The sequence below is a fragment of the Garra rufa genome, chromosome 21 (genome assembly GCF_049309525.1).
Source record: "Garra rufa chromosome 21, GarRuf1.0, whole genome shotgun sequence".
NCBI lineage: Eukaryota > Metazoa > Chordata > Actinopteri > Cypriniformes > Cyprinidae > Garra > Garra rufa.
In genome coordinates this window covers 4,620,541-4,636,469 of record NC_133381.1, presented here as the reverse complement: position 1 = coordinate 4,636,469, position 15,929 = coordinate 4,620,541, and positions in this window count along the sequence as shown.

The window sequence follows — 15,929 nt, the reverse complement described above, 5'->3', positions numbered from 1 at the left end:
CAGCTGTGTTTGTTTACTGTCCGTGGAACCCAATATCTCTAATTACATGAGCTTCAGAATTTGCCACCTTCATTTTTCCGTCAGTTTCCATTAATCCACCCACCTGCTCTCTCTTCTTTTCCTCCATAACTGTATTATCCATCCACACACTAAGCCTTCAGATAGATAATGCCTTACTCTCCATTTTATTCACTTTTCTCTGTCCAGAAACTCCCTCTCTCAGTTTTTTCAGCTTCCCTGTTCCCAGTAACACCAGTCTTGGATATCGCACAGATCTCTTGCCAATCTTTAATTATTTCTCCCTTTAATCTTTTTGCTTTCCGCCCACTCTCTCTGTTTCACAGCTTCTGGGAAAGTGTGAAAGTTTCTCCTAAAATTCTGCGGCCTAAATATTTCCTGAGCCGCTGATTCCCTGGAGTGTCAAACATTAAGAAAATAAAAGAGGATTGTTCCGTTATCGGAGAGACTCGATAAATATTTCCCTCAGGATGCTTTCTGTAATCGTATTATTTTAATTACCGCTAGTTTAAAGGTCTCAGCAGTGGCTTTCAAGAAAAAGAAATTCTGAGGCTAATCATTTGATTGAATGAGTCGAAATTGAAAAAACTCAGAGTCGCAAGAGCGTTGTGATAATTACATTATAAGCTGCAAAATGTACAAAAGACCCGACATATACTCTACTCTGACTCTCAGCTTTACTGATCATTGCATTCTGTCATGATATTGCATAAGGCTGCATTCTCAGTGCCCCTTTTTTTAAATCCTCATAAATCACAAGCAGTGTCTTAGAGCAAGCCAATCACAGAATCTGTCAAAAGTGATATCACATTTTACAAGCCCCGCCCACGACTGTTTTTTTTTTTTTTTTGGCAGAGTAAAGAGCTGTAAAGGCACAGTCCCTATTCTCGAAAAGGGGGCGGGAAGCAGCAGCTCATTTGCATTTAAAGTCGATTTTTTTCATGATTCGTTGATGAATAGAAAGATGCAAAAAAAAAAAAAACATTTATCTGAAATAAAAAGCTTTTCAAAAGTTTTACCAATCAAAAGTTTGGAGTCTGTTCTGTATATTTTTTTTATTATTTGGGAAAGAAATTATAGAAATTAGTACTTTTATTTAGCTAGGATGCAGCCGTGGCCTAATGGTTAGAGAGTTGGACTTGTAACCTAAAGGTTGCAGGTTCGAGTCTCAGGTCCGGCAGGGATTGTAGGTGGGGGGAGTGAATAACCAGCACTCTCTTTACCCTCAATATGGGTTAAATGCAGAGCACAAATTCCTAGTATGGGTCACCATACTTGGCCTCACTTCACCTCCTTTCCTTAAATTGATCAAAATGTGATGGTAAAGACATTTATAATGTTACAAAAGATTTCTGTTTCAGATAAATGCTGTTCTTTTGAACTTTCTATTCAAAGAAACCTAAAAAAGTTCTACTCAGCTGTTTTCAACATAATAATAATAATAATAATAATAATGTTTTTTAAGCAGCAAATTAGAATATTAGAATGATTTCTGAAGAATCATGCGGCACTGATGACTGGAGTAATGATGCTGAAAATGCAGCATTGCATCACAGAAATAAATTATATTTTAAAATATGTTCAAATAGAAAACAGTTATGTTAAATAGTAAAAATATTTCAAAATTTTACTGTTTTTGCTGTGCTTCGAATCAAATAGGCTTGGTGAGCAAAGAGACTTCTTTAAAAGCATTAAAAATCTTACTGTTCAAAAACTTTTGACTGATAGTGTATTTTTCAACTGGAAATTACAAAAAATATTTAAGAACAGGATTTGTTTTAGTTATAGTTAACATTTTAGTCATTTTGTTGTGTGTTGTGGTCATTTATATCAATATTAATAATATTTTTTGAATATGTCTATATAGTTTTTATTGATTTTCAGTTTTAGTACTTTAGGTTGAACTAAATGTAAAGGAAAAATGTTATCTCTGCAACTAGCTGAAATACAATAACTTTTTTATACTTTATAACTAAGTTATACTTTATTTTAAGTAAAGTTTGAAGTTTTAGTTTTAGTTAACTACACTTAAAAATAAAGGTGCTTTCACAGTGATGCCATAGAAGAACCATTTTTGGTTCCAAAGAACCATTCAGTCAAAGGTTCTTTAAAGAACCATCTCTTTCTTACCTTTTTATAATCTGAAGAATCTTCTTTTGCCACAAAGAACCTTTTGTGAAACAGAAAGGTTCTTCAGATGTTAAAGGTTCTTTATGGAACCATTTAGACAAAAAAAAAAGGTTCTTCTATGGCATTGTGAAGCACCTTTATTTTTAAGAGTGTATAATAACCCTGACTTTGATGTGACCTAGTTAAATAACTTTTTAGATCTGGGTCTGTCCTTAAAATAAAGCCATCATATGTTTTCAGAAGATCTGGGATATAGTCCACATGTAATATTGACTACTTCCATAGAGGTTTTATAGTGTTTTGGTCCTTATTTGAGCTAACTGGTATGAACTGCCTTGTATGACAAGCTTTGATGGTTATTTGACAACCTTTCAGTCATTAATCTGTTTTTAAGCATTAGGCCACAAGACCTGGAGTCTCTGCAGATCTCACCTGAACAACCGGTGACTTTGATCAACGTCTCTCTGATGCCGTGACAGCAAAGACTCAGAGAGAGTTTCCGAGAGTTTCGGCTTTTTTGATCGTCCGTTTTCTTCCTACAATACATTTCATTCATCATCTGGATCAGACGGGCACGCACCTTCAAAGAGGCCGGTTTTCCCCCAGACCTAATTCAGGCCCGACGTGACATTCTCACAGTCTGTCTCGGCCTCTTCTTTGGTCGTCGTTTTGCCAGTCGACTCACGCAGAATCAAACCCGATTTCCCCTTTAATACGTCTGCCATTTGCAAAACAAATTTCCTGTTTTGAGACCCGACGAGATCTGACAAAATGAGAAAGCCGTGAACATCGATGCCTCCGGAAGATACCGGGTGAGAGAGAGACAGAGGAGGGTTCGTCTCGGCGGGAAAACCAACAACAAAAGCAGACAGAACGAGAGGGTGTAGAGGGGCTTGTTAGCGTGGAGGAAACAGACAGCTGCTACTGTTACCGTGTGACATCCTGGCCCTCGCTGTGCATCTACACGGTCCAGGGGATGTCGGTCTTCATGGCTCAGCGCTGATGCGGCGGGGGAACGGGGCCAATCCACACGCGCCACGTCCAGAACAGATGAGGCTGCAAAACACCACAAAAGATCCCTTTAATCACAGATCAGAATGCATCTAAACATGAATATCTTTAATATATATATTACAAAATTACATTTTACTGTTGTAGAAGTTTTTTTTCATTTTTTATTATATATATATATATATATATATATATATATATATATATATATATATATATATAAATAATAAATCATAAAAATATAAATATAAATAAAAGTGATGTCTACTTCAAACCAACGTACTGACTATTTTTATAATATACTATTTACAAAATAGATTTAAATACAATATACTTTTATAAAATACTTGGTTTGAAGTAGACATCACCTTTATTTATATTTATATTTTTATGATTTATAAAATTAAACAAAAAAACTCTACAATAGTAAAATGTAATTTTGTATATATATATATATACTATAATCTGAGGATGCAAAAAAATCAAAAAGACTGAGAAAATCACCTTTAAAGTTGTCCAAATTAGGTTCTTAACAATGCATATTACAAATCAAAAATTACATTTTGATATGTTTACAGTAGGAATTTTACAAAAAATCTTCATGGAACATGAACTTTACTTAATTTCTTAATGCTTTTTGGCATAAAAGAAAAATCAAAAATTTTTACCCATGCAATGTATTTTTGGCTATTGCTACAAATATACCCCAGCGACTTAAGACTGGTTTTGTGGTCCAGGGTCACATATATATATATATATATATATATATATATATATATATATATATATATATATATATGTATATATATATATATATACACTGTATATATACACACATATATGTGACCCTGGACCACAAAACCAGTCATAAGGTAAAATATTACAAAACTGAGATGTTTACAACATATGAAAGCTCAATAAATAAGCTTTCTATTGATGTATGGTTTGTTAGGATAGGACTATATTTGGCCGAGATACATCTATTTGAAAATCTGGAATCTGAGGGTGCAAAAAAATCAAAATACTGAGAAAATCACCTTTAAAGTTGTCCAAATTAAGTTCTTAACAATGCATATTACTAATCAAAAATTACATTTTGATATATTTATAGTAGGAATTTTACAAAAAATCTTCATGGAACATGATCTTTACTTAATTTCCTAATGATTTTTGGCATAAAAGAAAAATCAATAATTTTGACCCATACAATGTATTTTTGGCTATTGCTACAAATATACCCCAGCGACTTAAGACTGGTTTTGTGGTCCAGGGCCACATATATGAGTAGATATTATTTAGACCACAAATATATATTTTATATAAATCTATTTTGTCAATGTATATTGTTAAAATATTTTATAAAAATATCTAATATTGTCAAATATTTTATAAAAATATTATATTTTAAAATATTTCATAAAATATAAAATTGCTAAATTATTAAATAATTAGTCAAATGTATACTAATAAAAACATCATTTTAAAATGTTTTTACAAATATATTATCTTTTGATAGAAACAGTATAGTTTTTATATACAACACTAGTTATATGTTTGAGTATTTTTGTTATATGTGCAACAGGTTGTTCAATATACAACTGCAACATTTATTATATATTTAAAAATATTTTTGTATAAAAGTAAATAACATTTTCTATATATAATATATTTAAATGTAAACTATAACTTATATTTCACAATTTTTATTAATATTTCAGATATTTTTAAACAATACTGAAACACTTCTAAAAATGAATGTAGCTTGCTTATTTATTATTTACTCATTTTTTAATTTAATTTAATTTTTAGTAAAACATCCAAATAGATATGAACAGATTTAATAACAGTTGGTTTTCATTGTGTTTCTACAATTTAATCTTATTATTGTAAAGTTTTAAACAATGCTGCAGCACTGCTAAAAAATGTAAGGAATGTAGCTTATTTATTATTTATTCACTCTTTTAATTCATTTATTTTTAGTAAAACAACCAAGCTTATGTAAACAGTTTTAATAACATTGGTATTGAGTTATTTTTACCATTTTATCTTATTATTTTATATATTTTTTTTAACAATACTGCAGCTTTCTTATGTATTATTTACTCATTTTATTTTAAATGATCAGAATGCATCTAAACATGAATATCTTTAATATATATATTACAAAATTACATTTTACTATTGTAGAAGTTTTTTTTTTAATTTTTTATTTTATATATATATAAATATAATAAATCATAAAAATATATATCATAAAAATATAAATATAAATAAAAGTGATGTCTACTTCAAACCAACGTACTGACTATTTTTATAATATAATATTCACAAAATAGATTTAAATACAATATATTTTAGATATGAAGAGATTTAATAACAGTTGGTTTTCATTGTGTTTCTACAATTTAATCTTATTATTGTAAAGTTTTAAACAATACTGCAGCACTGCTAAAAAATGTAAGGAATGTAGCTTATTCATTATTTATTCACTCTTTTAATTCATTTATTTTTAGTAAAACAACCAAGCTTATGTAAAGTTTTAATAACATCGGTATTGAGTTACTTTTTACCATTTTATCTTATTATTGTATATTTTTTTAACAATACTGCAGCTTTCTTATGTATTATTTACTCATTTTATTTTATTTTATTTTAAGTAAAACAACCAAACAGATATGAACAGATTTAATAACAGTTGGTTTTCATCATGCAATTTATTTTCACTATTTTATCTGCAAGTGATTTAAAAAAAAGAGAGAGAAAATCATTTCAGAAATAGCCATAGTCCCACAGATCTTCCATGGTTTTATATTTGGCTCTATATTTGTCACTGCCGTACTTAAAATTAGCCGCCTGTGACTTGAATTGTGAATCGTGTGATGCCTCAGAGAAATATAAAGCAGCACAGCGGGGTCTTATAGAGCAGAACAGATAATGACTGATGCCGAGTTTGTCCTGATCCACTGATAATGAAGGAAAACCACAGAAGCTCAAATCTACAATCTTTTGGAAACACTTTGAACCCTTTGCACTGCACTTTTTAACTCATTTTGAACAATGTGCTAATCTAAAAGAGTTTAGAACTGAAGCATTGCTGCCATGTTTACTTGTAAACAATCATTTCATCTGTAGTGACTCAAAATGGCTCTTAATATCAAGCTCTTGTGCTATTACTGGATTTGCTTTCAGTGATAGACTTCTAAATAACACTACATCAGCAATATTAATCCATGCTTTTCCTCAGTAACAGGTCAGAGCTCCGTCTGCTTTCCCTGTTGTCCTGCTTTCGTGAAACTTGGCCTTTCCCTGAAGTCTAAAGGGAGATATATAGTGATGGCATTTTAACATTTCTGGAATACGTAATGTGACACGGATCCTTCAGATTGACCCAAACGACCCGTCGCTCGTGACTGCTGGCACTTTATGAATAATTCTGAAGCCAATAAACAGCTCTGTTGACAAGAGCGAGTTACTTACCGCACTTAAAATTCAAGGGGCCGACGCGGACAAACAAACGGCACTTGGAGAGGGAGCGGCGGTTGGAATACATCAATACAAATGATCCTCGGAGGAGCTGAAGGGAAAGCTGTCACCATCTGCAGCTATGGAGAACGCTGGAGATGAGATGACACGAGTCCAGGGACAAACGCTGGAAACACACGCTGAATCATATCTGAGAGACAAGCAGCTAAGAGGCAATTAAAGGCCATAATGTAGTGATTCAGCTCAGTTAAATCATTTTGAGCCACGTCACGTAGTCATAATTCATAGCAGTCAAGCATTTAGACAGACTGGAGTGAATTTATGTTTCTGATGATCTTAAAAAAATGTTGGGTTTCTGATTAAATGCCGAACATTAGTAGTAATACAAATTTAAATATGTGACCCTGGACCACAAAACCGGCTTTAAGTATAGCACAGGTATATTTGTAGCAATAGCCAACACTATATTGTAGGGGTTAAAATGATTGATTTTTCTTTTATGCCAATGACTGAGATATTTTGTAAATTTGCTACCGTAAATATATCAATTTTTTTTTATACCATACATCAATGGAACACTTATTTATTCAGCTTTCAAATGTATGAATCTCTTTAAAAAATTACCTTATGATAAAATATTTTATAAAAAATATATTAATTTTATTATATACACTGCCACTCAAAAGTATGGGATCAGTAAGAGATTTTTTTTAAAGTCTCTTATGTTCACCAAAGTTCCTTTTATTTGATGAAAAAATACAGAAAAAAACAATATTATGAAATACTACTGCAATTTAAATTTCATTTTAATAAAAAAAAAATTCTTCAGCGTCACATGATCCTTCAGAAATCATTCTAAAACACTGATTTATTGCTTTTATTACCAGTGTTGGAAACAGTTTATTGTTACAAATGTTTTCTATTTTAAATAAATGCTGTTCTTTTTAATGTTTCATTTATCAAAGAATCCTAAAAAAATATCAAAGGTTCCAAAAAATATATATTGAGTAGCACAACTGTTTCCAACACTGATAATAAATCAGCAGAATGATTTCTGAAGGATCATGTGACACTGAACACTGAGGTAATGATGCTGAAAAATCAGCTTTGCATCACAGGAATAAATTATATTTATATTCTGAATTTTAATCAAATAAATGCATCCATGATTTTATTTAATTTAAAGTCTCCTTTAAACAGCATTAAAAATCTTACTGATCCCAAACACTTGAGCGGCAGTATACACAAACACATATACATATACATACACACACACACACACACACACACACACACACACACACACACAAACTCATTGTGCATGATTTATAAGCCTGTTTCCTCATGGGGACCTAAGACATGTCCCCACAAGGTCAGAATTTACTGGTATTACTATCCTTGTGGGGACATTTGGTCCCCATAACATGATAAATACCAGGTACACACACATTTATATATTTATATGAATTAACAATATTGTACCTTATCTGTTTCTGTTTCTCTCTAGTTCTTGCTGCAGGTGTTTAGGTGCATATCTGGTGAAGCTCAGGTGGTGTCTCATGCATGACAGATCCACAGCCAGCGGATGACAGGGTGACGCTCAGGTGTGAGGACGACTCTGTCCCTCAGTCTCAGAGTGAGGCCAGAGGGCAATGGGTCAGAGGTTACACAGACACAAAAACACATCATCTCAGAGGAGTTAAACTGCCCTTGGGCTGTCACACACACACACACACACACACACACACACACACACACACACACACACACACACACACACACACACACACACACACACACACACACACACACACTCTTCTGCTCCGCTGGGAAAATCCACTAATTAGATTTAAATGTTCAGAGCTTTTACGAGGAGAACAAAGTGATCTGTTTTCAGCTTAAATGAAGACGAGTGTGTTAAAATCCCACCAATAACAATGCTAGATGTGTATATAAGGCCACGTCAAATTAGTGTCAGCAGTTTCCTGAAGTGTGGCATGATATCCTCCAATTAAAGCTGTTTTGAGCCCATTTCTTTTGATTATTTATCATGTAATTACTGAACATGCAGTTGTTATGACTTCATTTAAATTTTTTTTAAACAGTGGGATCCAGATTTCATTCTAATTTAGATTTAAAAATTAGATTTTTGAAGAAACTGAAACCAAGACCCATTATTATGACATTCTAATATATATTCCTAGGTGACTAATCAAATGTAATTAGATTTGTAATATTAACCATGTACAGACAATCAGATTTCCTTGCTTCCATTGAGCTTGTCACTTAAAAAGGTTATTCTGAATATATTATTGCAAATAAAAAATTTGCGGTGCATTAGAAAAAGGAAAAACAAAAGCATTTTTATTCAGTGTTTTCTGAGTCCATAGCTTTATAAATTAAATTTTTTTTAAACAGCGAGATCCACATTTAATTCCAATCTGTTATAGATTTTTGAAGAAACTGAAACAAAGAACCATTTTTATGACATAAAATTAAGCCTTTTTTATATTCCTAGGTGACTAATGAAATGTAATTAGATTTGAAACATTAATTATGTACAGACAATCAGATTTCCTTGCTTCCATTGAGCTTGTCACTTATTGCAAATAAAAACTTGCGGTGCATTAGAAAAAAGGAAAAACAAAAGCATTTTTACTCAGTGTTTTCTGAGTGCATAGCTTTATAAATTCATTTTTTTTAAAACAGCGAGATCCACATTTAATTCTGTTATTGATTTTTTGAAGAAACTGAAACAAAGAACCATTATTATGACATAAAATTATAATTTTTTTATATTCCTAGTTGACTAATCACATGTAATTACAGTACATTTGTAACATTAATCATGCACAGACAATCAGATTTCCTTGCTTCCATTTAGCTTGTCATTTAAAATTGTTATTCTGAATATACTATTTCAAATTTAAAAATTGTGCTGCATTAGAAAAACAAAAGCATTTTCACTCAGTGTTTTCTGAGTCCATAGCTTTATAAAATTGACACAGGACTATTCAATTGAACAGCAAAGCTAAAATGTGATTAAACTCCACAACAAGCTCTCAAGACTAACTGTTATCACCAAAATGGCTTAAAATCCACTAAATCTCACCTTAAAATATTATAAGACACAGGTTATGTGTGTTTAAATCATATAGCTTAAATTGTGCAGAAATGACCCAAACATACAATAAAACAATAATTTACTGCATTCTCCATATGGGACCGTCTGCAAATCTCCTGTGAGCAAGGTTGGTAGCTAAGAGGGTTCAGAGGTCAATTGAGAAGAACCATGATTGATCACCAACGGAAATCCAGAAGAGAGACCATTAATATTGCAGAGGTTTAATATCAGAGGTATTTTGTTGGGAAGTTAACAGGTCCTGAGTGGGTTCCTCCAGGCTGAAGATCTCCCAATGGAATAAACCACAGCGTTAATGAATCCTCAGCGGTGTGCGGCAACATCACGCAACAACGACGCACTGATTTATGATTCCTCGGACGCAATATTTTATAGAAGTTTCGGCATCAGGTGCTCGGAGGTGATGGCGCTCAACAAACAGACACTAGAGTGTGAACAACAGCACTTAAGGTGGATGAATGCAATACAACTACGAGCCAGTACAGCAGCATTAGTCTTACTGGACAAACCTTTCTTGTGATAAACAGTATGTACTGCCAAAACAACACCACTGTAAACTACAAAAAAGACTGGGTTTCCTGCCTTATTTAAGCTGTTAAACAACCTAAAGTACTGGCTCTAGAAGATTGTTTTTGCACATTATTGATCACCATAAAGTATGTGCAAAGAAAAGGCCCTAAAGTGGTGTAAATGTACTAAAGCAATTCCCTTTATTGATAATAAATACTGTTTACAGACGCTGCATCTAAATGCAAATTGCAAGGGCACTTTTGTCAAACCATTTTCTTATAATGGTGAATGTGTAAAGGAAAAAATGTACAGTTGAGGTCAAACGATTACACCCCCCCTTTCAGAATCTGCAAAACGTTAATAATTTTACTAAAGCATAAGGGCTCATACAACAATCATGTTACTGTTTATTTAGTACTGACCTGAATAATTTCACATGAAAGATGTTTACATATAGTCCAAAAGAGAAAATAACAGTTGAATTTATAAAAAGTTTACATTCCCATTGATTCTTTATACTGTGTGTTGTTATCACAGCTGTGTTTTTTTGTTTAGTGATAGTTGTTCATGAGTCCCTTGTTTGTCCTGAACAGTTAAACTGACCGCTGTTCTTCAGAAAAATCCTTCAGGTCCCAAAAATATTTGGTTTTCCAGAATTTTTTTGTATTCGAACTCTTTCCCACAATGACTGCATGATTTTGAGATCCATCTATTCACGCTAAGGACAACTAAGGAACTCACATGCAACTATTACAGAAGGTTCAAATGCTCACTGATGCTCCAGAAGGAAAAAACAATGCATTAAGAGTCAGGGGTGAAAACAACAGAATGGAAATGTGTGCGTTTTCTTATTTTGCCTAAATATCATATTTTTTCAAATAGTACTGCCCTTTAGAGGCAACTGTAGATAGTTTCCCAGAAGACAAAATAGTGAAATCTTAAAATGAATGCCTGTTTTTTTTCCTTCTGGAGCATCAGTGAGTGTTTGAACCTTCTGTAATAGTTGCATATGAGTCCCTCAGTTGTCCTCAGTGTCAAAAAAAAAAAAAAAAAAGGGATCTCAAAATCATACAGTCGTTGTTGGAAATGGTTTAAATACACACAAAATGCTGGAAAACCAAAGAATTTGTGGAACCTGAAAGAACTACTATTTTCCCTTGTGGACTATATGTAAACATAGTTTATGTGAAATATCTTATTCAGGTCAGTACTAAATAAACAATAACATGCATTTTGTATGATCTCTCTTATTTTGGTAAACTAATAACATTTTGCAAGGTGTACGCAAACTTTTGACCTCAACTGTATTAGGGCTGAGATGGGTCTGAGCACCTTTTCACTTAATTTTGACCAGGCACATAGCACCCTTAGTTATGTAAAGATGTAAAATATACGATATGTTCGCAAAATGTAATCCTCACTAGCCAAACTATTTCAACAAACAGCATGGATAAAGGGTAAAACAGCAAAAAAATATAGACATTAATGGCTCTCTCACTATGATAATGACAAAAACAAAGCTGAAATCATATCTGTAATTAGTTACAGCATGTTTAAAAAGTCACTAGAAGAGTTTTAGCCATGGACAAGCACTTTATTCTTGCAGTGATTACTTAACTTAAAGGGATTGTTCACCCCAAAAGATCAAATTTTGTCATTATTTACTCACCTACAAACAAACAAAAAAGATATGTTTTAGAACGCTGGTAATCAAAATAGCGGGCATTGATGTCCATACTGTGGAAATCAATGGCTACCATCAACTGCTTGTTCACCAACATTCTTCAAAAGATCTTATTTGGTGTTCAACAGAGGAAAGAAACTCATACAGGTTTGGAACAACTTGAGCACCGCAAAAAAAAGCTTTTCTTACTTAGATTTTTTGTCTTGTTTACAGCCAAAATATCACAAAATTCTTAAATCAACAAGGATTTTCTAGACTAATTAAAATTATTGTCTTCACTGCAAAAAATGCTTTTCTTATTTAGATTTTTTGACTTGTTTACTGCCAAGATATCACAAAATTCTTAAATCAAGAAGGATTTTCTAGACGAGTACAAATTATTGTCTTGTTTTCAGAAAAAAAAAACAAGTCAAAATTAAGTTTAAAAATACTCTGCCAATGGGGTACAAAAAATAATCTAGTTGTCTGCTTACCCAATTGGCAGATTATTTAGCTTGTTTCAAGCAAAAAGTCACTTAATTTTGACTTATTTTTTCTGAAAACAAGACAATAATTTTTACTCGTATAGAAAATCCTTCTTGACTTAAGAATTTTTAGATATTTTCGCTGGAAACAAGACAAAAAATCTAAGTATGAAAAGCATTTTTGCAGTGTTGTTTTGAGAAAAATCTATGAAGTGTGTTTTTACTTGAAACAAACAAAATAATCTGCCAATGGGGTAAGAAAAATAATCTTGTTTTGTGTTTGAAAAGTTTTTTTTTTTTGGCTTACCGCACTGGCAGATTATTTAGTTTGATCTAAGTAAAAACTCACTTAATTTGGGCTTGAAAACAAGAAAATAAGCAGAAAATCCTTCTTGATTGAAAAATCTTAAGATATTTTGGCTGGAAACAAGACAAAAAAAACAAGTAAGAAAAGCGTTTTTTCCAGTGAGATTGAGTAAATGATGTTTAACTTTTGGCTGAGCTATTCTTAATGTACAGTCTTTCTTTTGGCAGCATCTAAGTCCTTTTGGTAATCATAAACAGATAAACACACACAGACTGCCTCATCTGATCACCTGACATCACATTTCCATTAAACTCAGCAATCGTGATACACATTTGAAGGTCATCGCAACCGTTTCTCAAGAGCGTCGGTGTATTACTCAAGAAAACGCCGGTGACACACAAACACAAGTGTTCATGTTCTCCTTGATAACCGCCCGCCTTTACTGCTAATGGAAAGCTAATGAAAGGATGCGTCTGTGATGGAAATGTACACAGTAAAATATCATTTTAAAGCCTGAAATTGTTGACGGCAAATAGCCATCTACTCGAGATCCATTGACGACGAGAGCCGGCGATGTGTAATTTACTCGCGCGGCTCTTTGTGGAGTGGCTGACCGGACCTCCTCCGCTTTAATCAAAGCCGCTAAATGAGGAAGGCTAATTTCCTTCATCTCTTCAGAGGCGGTGTGTTGTTCAGACGCGCTTCGGAGCTGTTTACTCAGCAGATGAAATCGTAGCTTTAGCAGGCCGAGGTCAATAGTTTAGCAAAACACATTTAGTTCATCAAAGACGCGCAGTTCTCTGGAGTGTTTACTCGCTTTTATCTTAAATGGACAGCGTGGCTTGAACTCCGAGGACATTTTGCATGTGGTAAACACACAAAATCATAAGGAAGGCTTTGTAAGAAAGGCTATTTACCCAGAAATTGTAATTATTATCATGTACTCACACTGGTGGAGCACTAAAGGAGATGTAAGGCTAATGTTAGGCTAATGCTTTCAAGCGACAAAAATTAACATTAAACTATCATAACAATATAGGCCTACTACAGTTTAAGAGTTTTAAAAAGAAGCATCGTTTGTCATCAAGTCTGCTTCCATTTGATTAAAAATACAATAAAAACAGTAATATTATGACATTTCAAATAACTGTTTTCTATTTGAATATCTTGTAATATTTTATTGATTTCTGATTCAGTGCTACATGATCCTTCAGAAATCCTTCAGAAACATTTCTGATTATAATCATTGTTGCGCTGGTTCATGTTTTTGGTGGAAACTGTGATACAGTTGAAGTCAAAAGTTTACACACACCTTATGAAATCTGCAAAATGTTAATTATTTTACCAAAATAAGAGGGATCATACCAAATGCATGTTATTTAGTACTGACCTGAATAAGATATTTCACATAAAAGATGTGTGAAATATCTTATTTATAAAAATGACCCCATTCAAAAGTTTACATACACTTGATCAATACTGTGTTGTTACCTGAATGATCCACAGCTGTTTTTTTTTTTTTTAGTGATAGTTGTTCATGAGTCCCTTGTTTGTCCTGAACAGTTAAACTTCAGAAAAGTCCCTCAGGTCCCACAAATTCTTTGGGTTTTCAGCATTTTTTGTGTATTTGAACCCTTTCCAACAATGACTGTATGATTTTGAGATCCATCTTTTCACACTGAGGACAACTGAGAGACTCATATGCAACTATTACAGAAGGTTCAAACACTCACTGATTCTTCACAAGGAAACACGATGCATTAAGAGCCAGGGGTGAAAACTTTTGAACAGAATGCAGATATGTGTTTATGTATTTTGACAAAATATATATATATTTTTATGACTGCCCTTCAAAAGCTACACAAGATACTTACATGTTTCCCAGAAGATAAAATAAGTGAAATTTACCCTGAACTTCAAATTCAAAAGGTTTTCAACCCTGGCTGTTAATGTGTATGTAAACTTTTGAACGGGGTCATTTTTATAAATTCAACTATTATTTTCTCTTGTGGCCTATATGTAAACATCTTGTAAGTAAAATACCTTAATCAGGTCAGTACTAAATAAAAAATAACATGGGTTTTGTATGATCCCTCTTATTTTGGTAACATTTTGCAGATTCTGCAAGGTGTATGTAAACTTTTGATATTAACTGTACATTTCCTTTACTGTCACTACTGTGTACTTGGTAAATACAATTATTAATGACCCCCAAAATCTGCACTGTGTGTGTGTGTGTGTGTGTGTGTGTGTGTGTGTGAATAATAGTAAATATAAAATCAAGCGGTTATGAAGAAAGTTAATGCTAAGTTAAAGCTAAAATAGTATGTTATGAGAACCCCAGGATACAAATAGTCTCATAACACAATGTTAATTTTCTCTCTGTGGTAAACATGGTAAGAATATTGTCAATAATTATATGTGGGCAGAATTCTGCCTCTAGAACTCACATTGAGACAAGAGGAAGTCTGTGGATCATCAACGCTGGGTTTCGACAAACACTGACAAAACACTCTTAAATAAATAATGAACAGGAGGCAATGTTCCCATTAACATCTGAAACATAAGCCTGTTATAAGTGAAACAAAATAATACAAATCATTACGCTCTGATGTACGAAGGGTTTAAATCATTACAAACAAATTACTTTACAAATGATTGTTTTTAAGGAAAAAGTTACCATTAAATGTTTCACTAGGAGGCCAAATTTATTTATTCATTCATTTATTTCCAGACTCCCTCATTTGCAAGTCACTTTCGGTAAAAATACTTTTATAATTAATTAAAATAACAAAAAACAATACAAATTGAAGCATCAAGCATCAACTCAAGCATCATTTACTTAAATGGAAAAATCTGTTGTTATACAAAAAACATGGTTACTACACTTTTACTATAGAAAATGCATGGCTAATTTTCTTAAGGGATTTGTATTTGTGTATACTTACTTTTTTTTTTTTTTTTTTTTTACATATTTGTGTATACTTACTCTACTTTCTGCAAAGCTGCACTGAAGTTTCATGATACATGCCCCGAAGTCCCAATTTGAATCAAATGATTCACAAACCTGCATTGAAGCCCAATCTGAATCAAATGATTCACAAACCTGCAATGAAGTCCCGATCTGAATCAAATGATTCACAAACCTGCATTGAAGTCCCAATCTGAATCAAATGATTC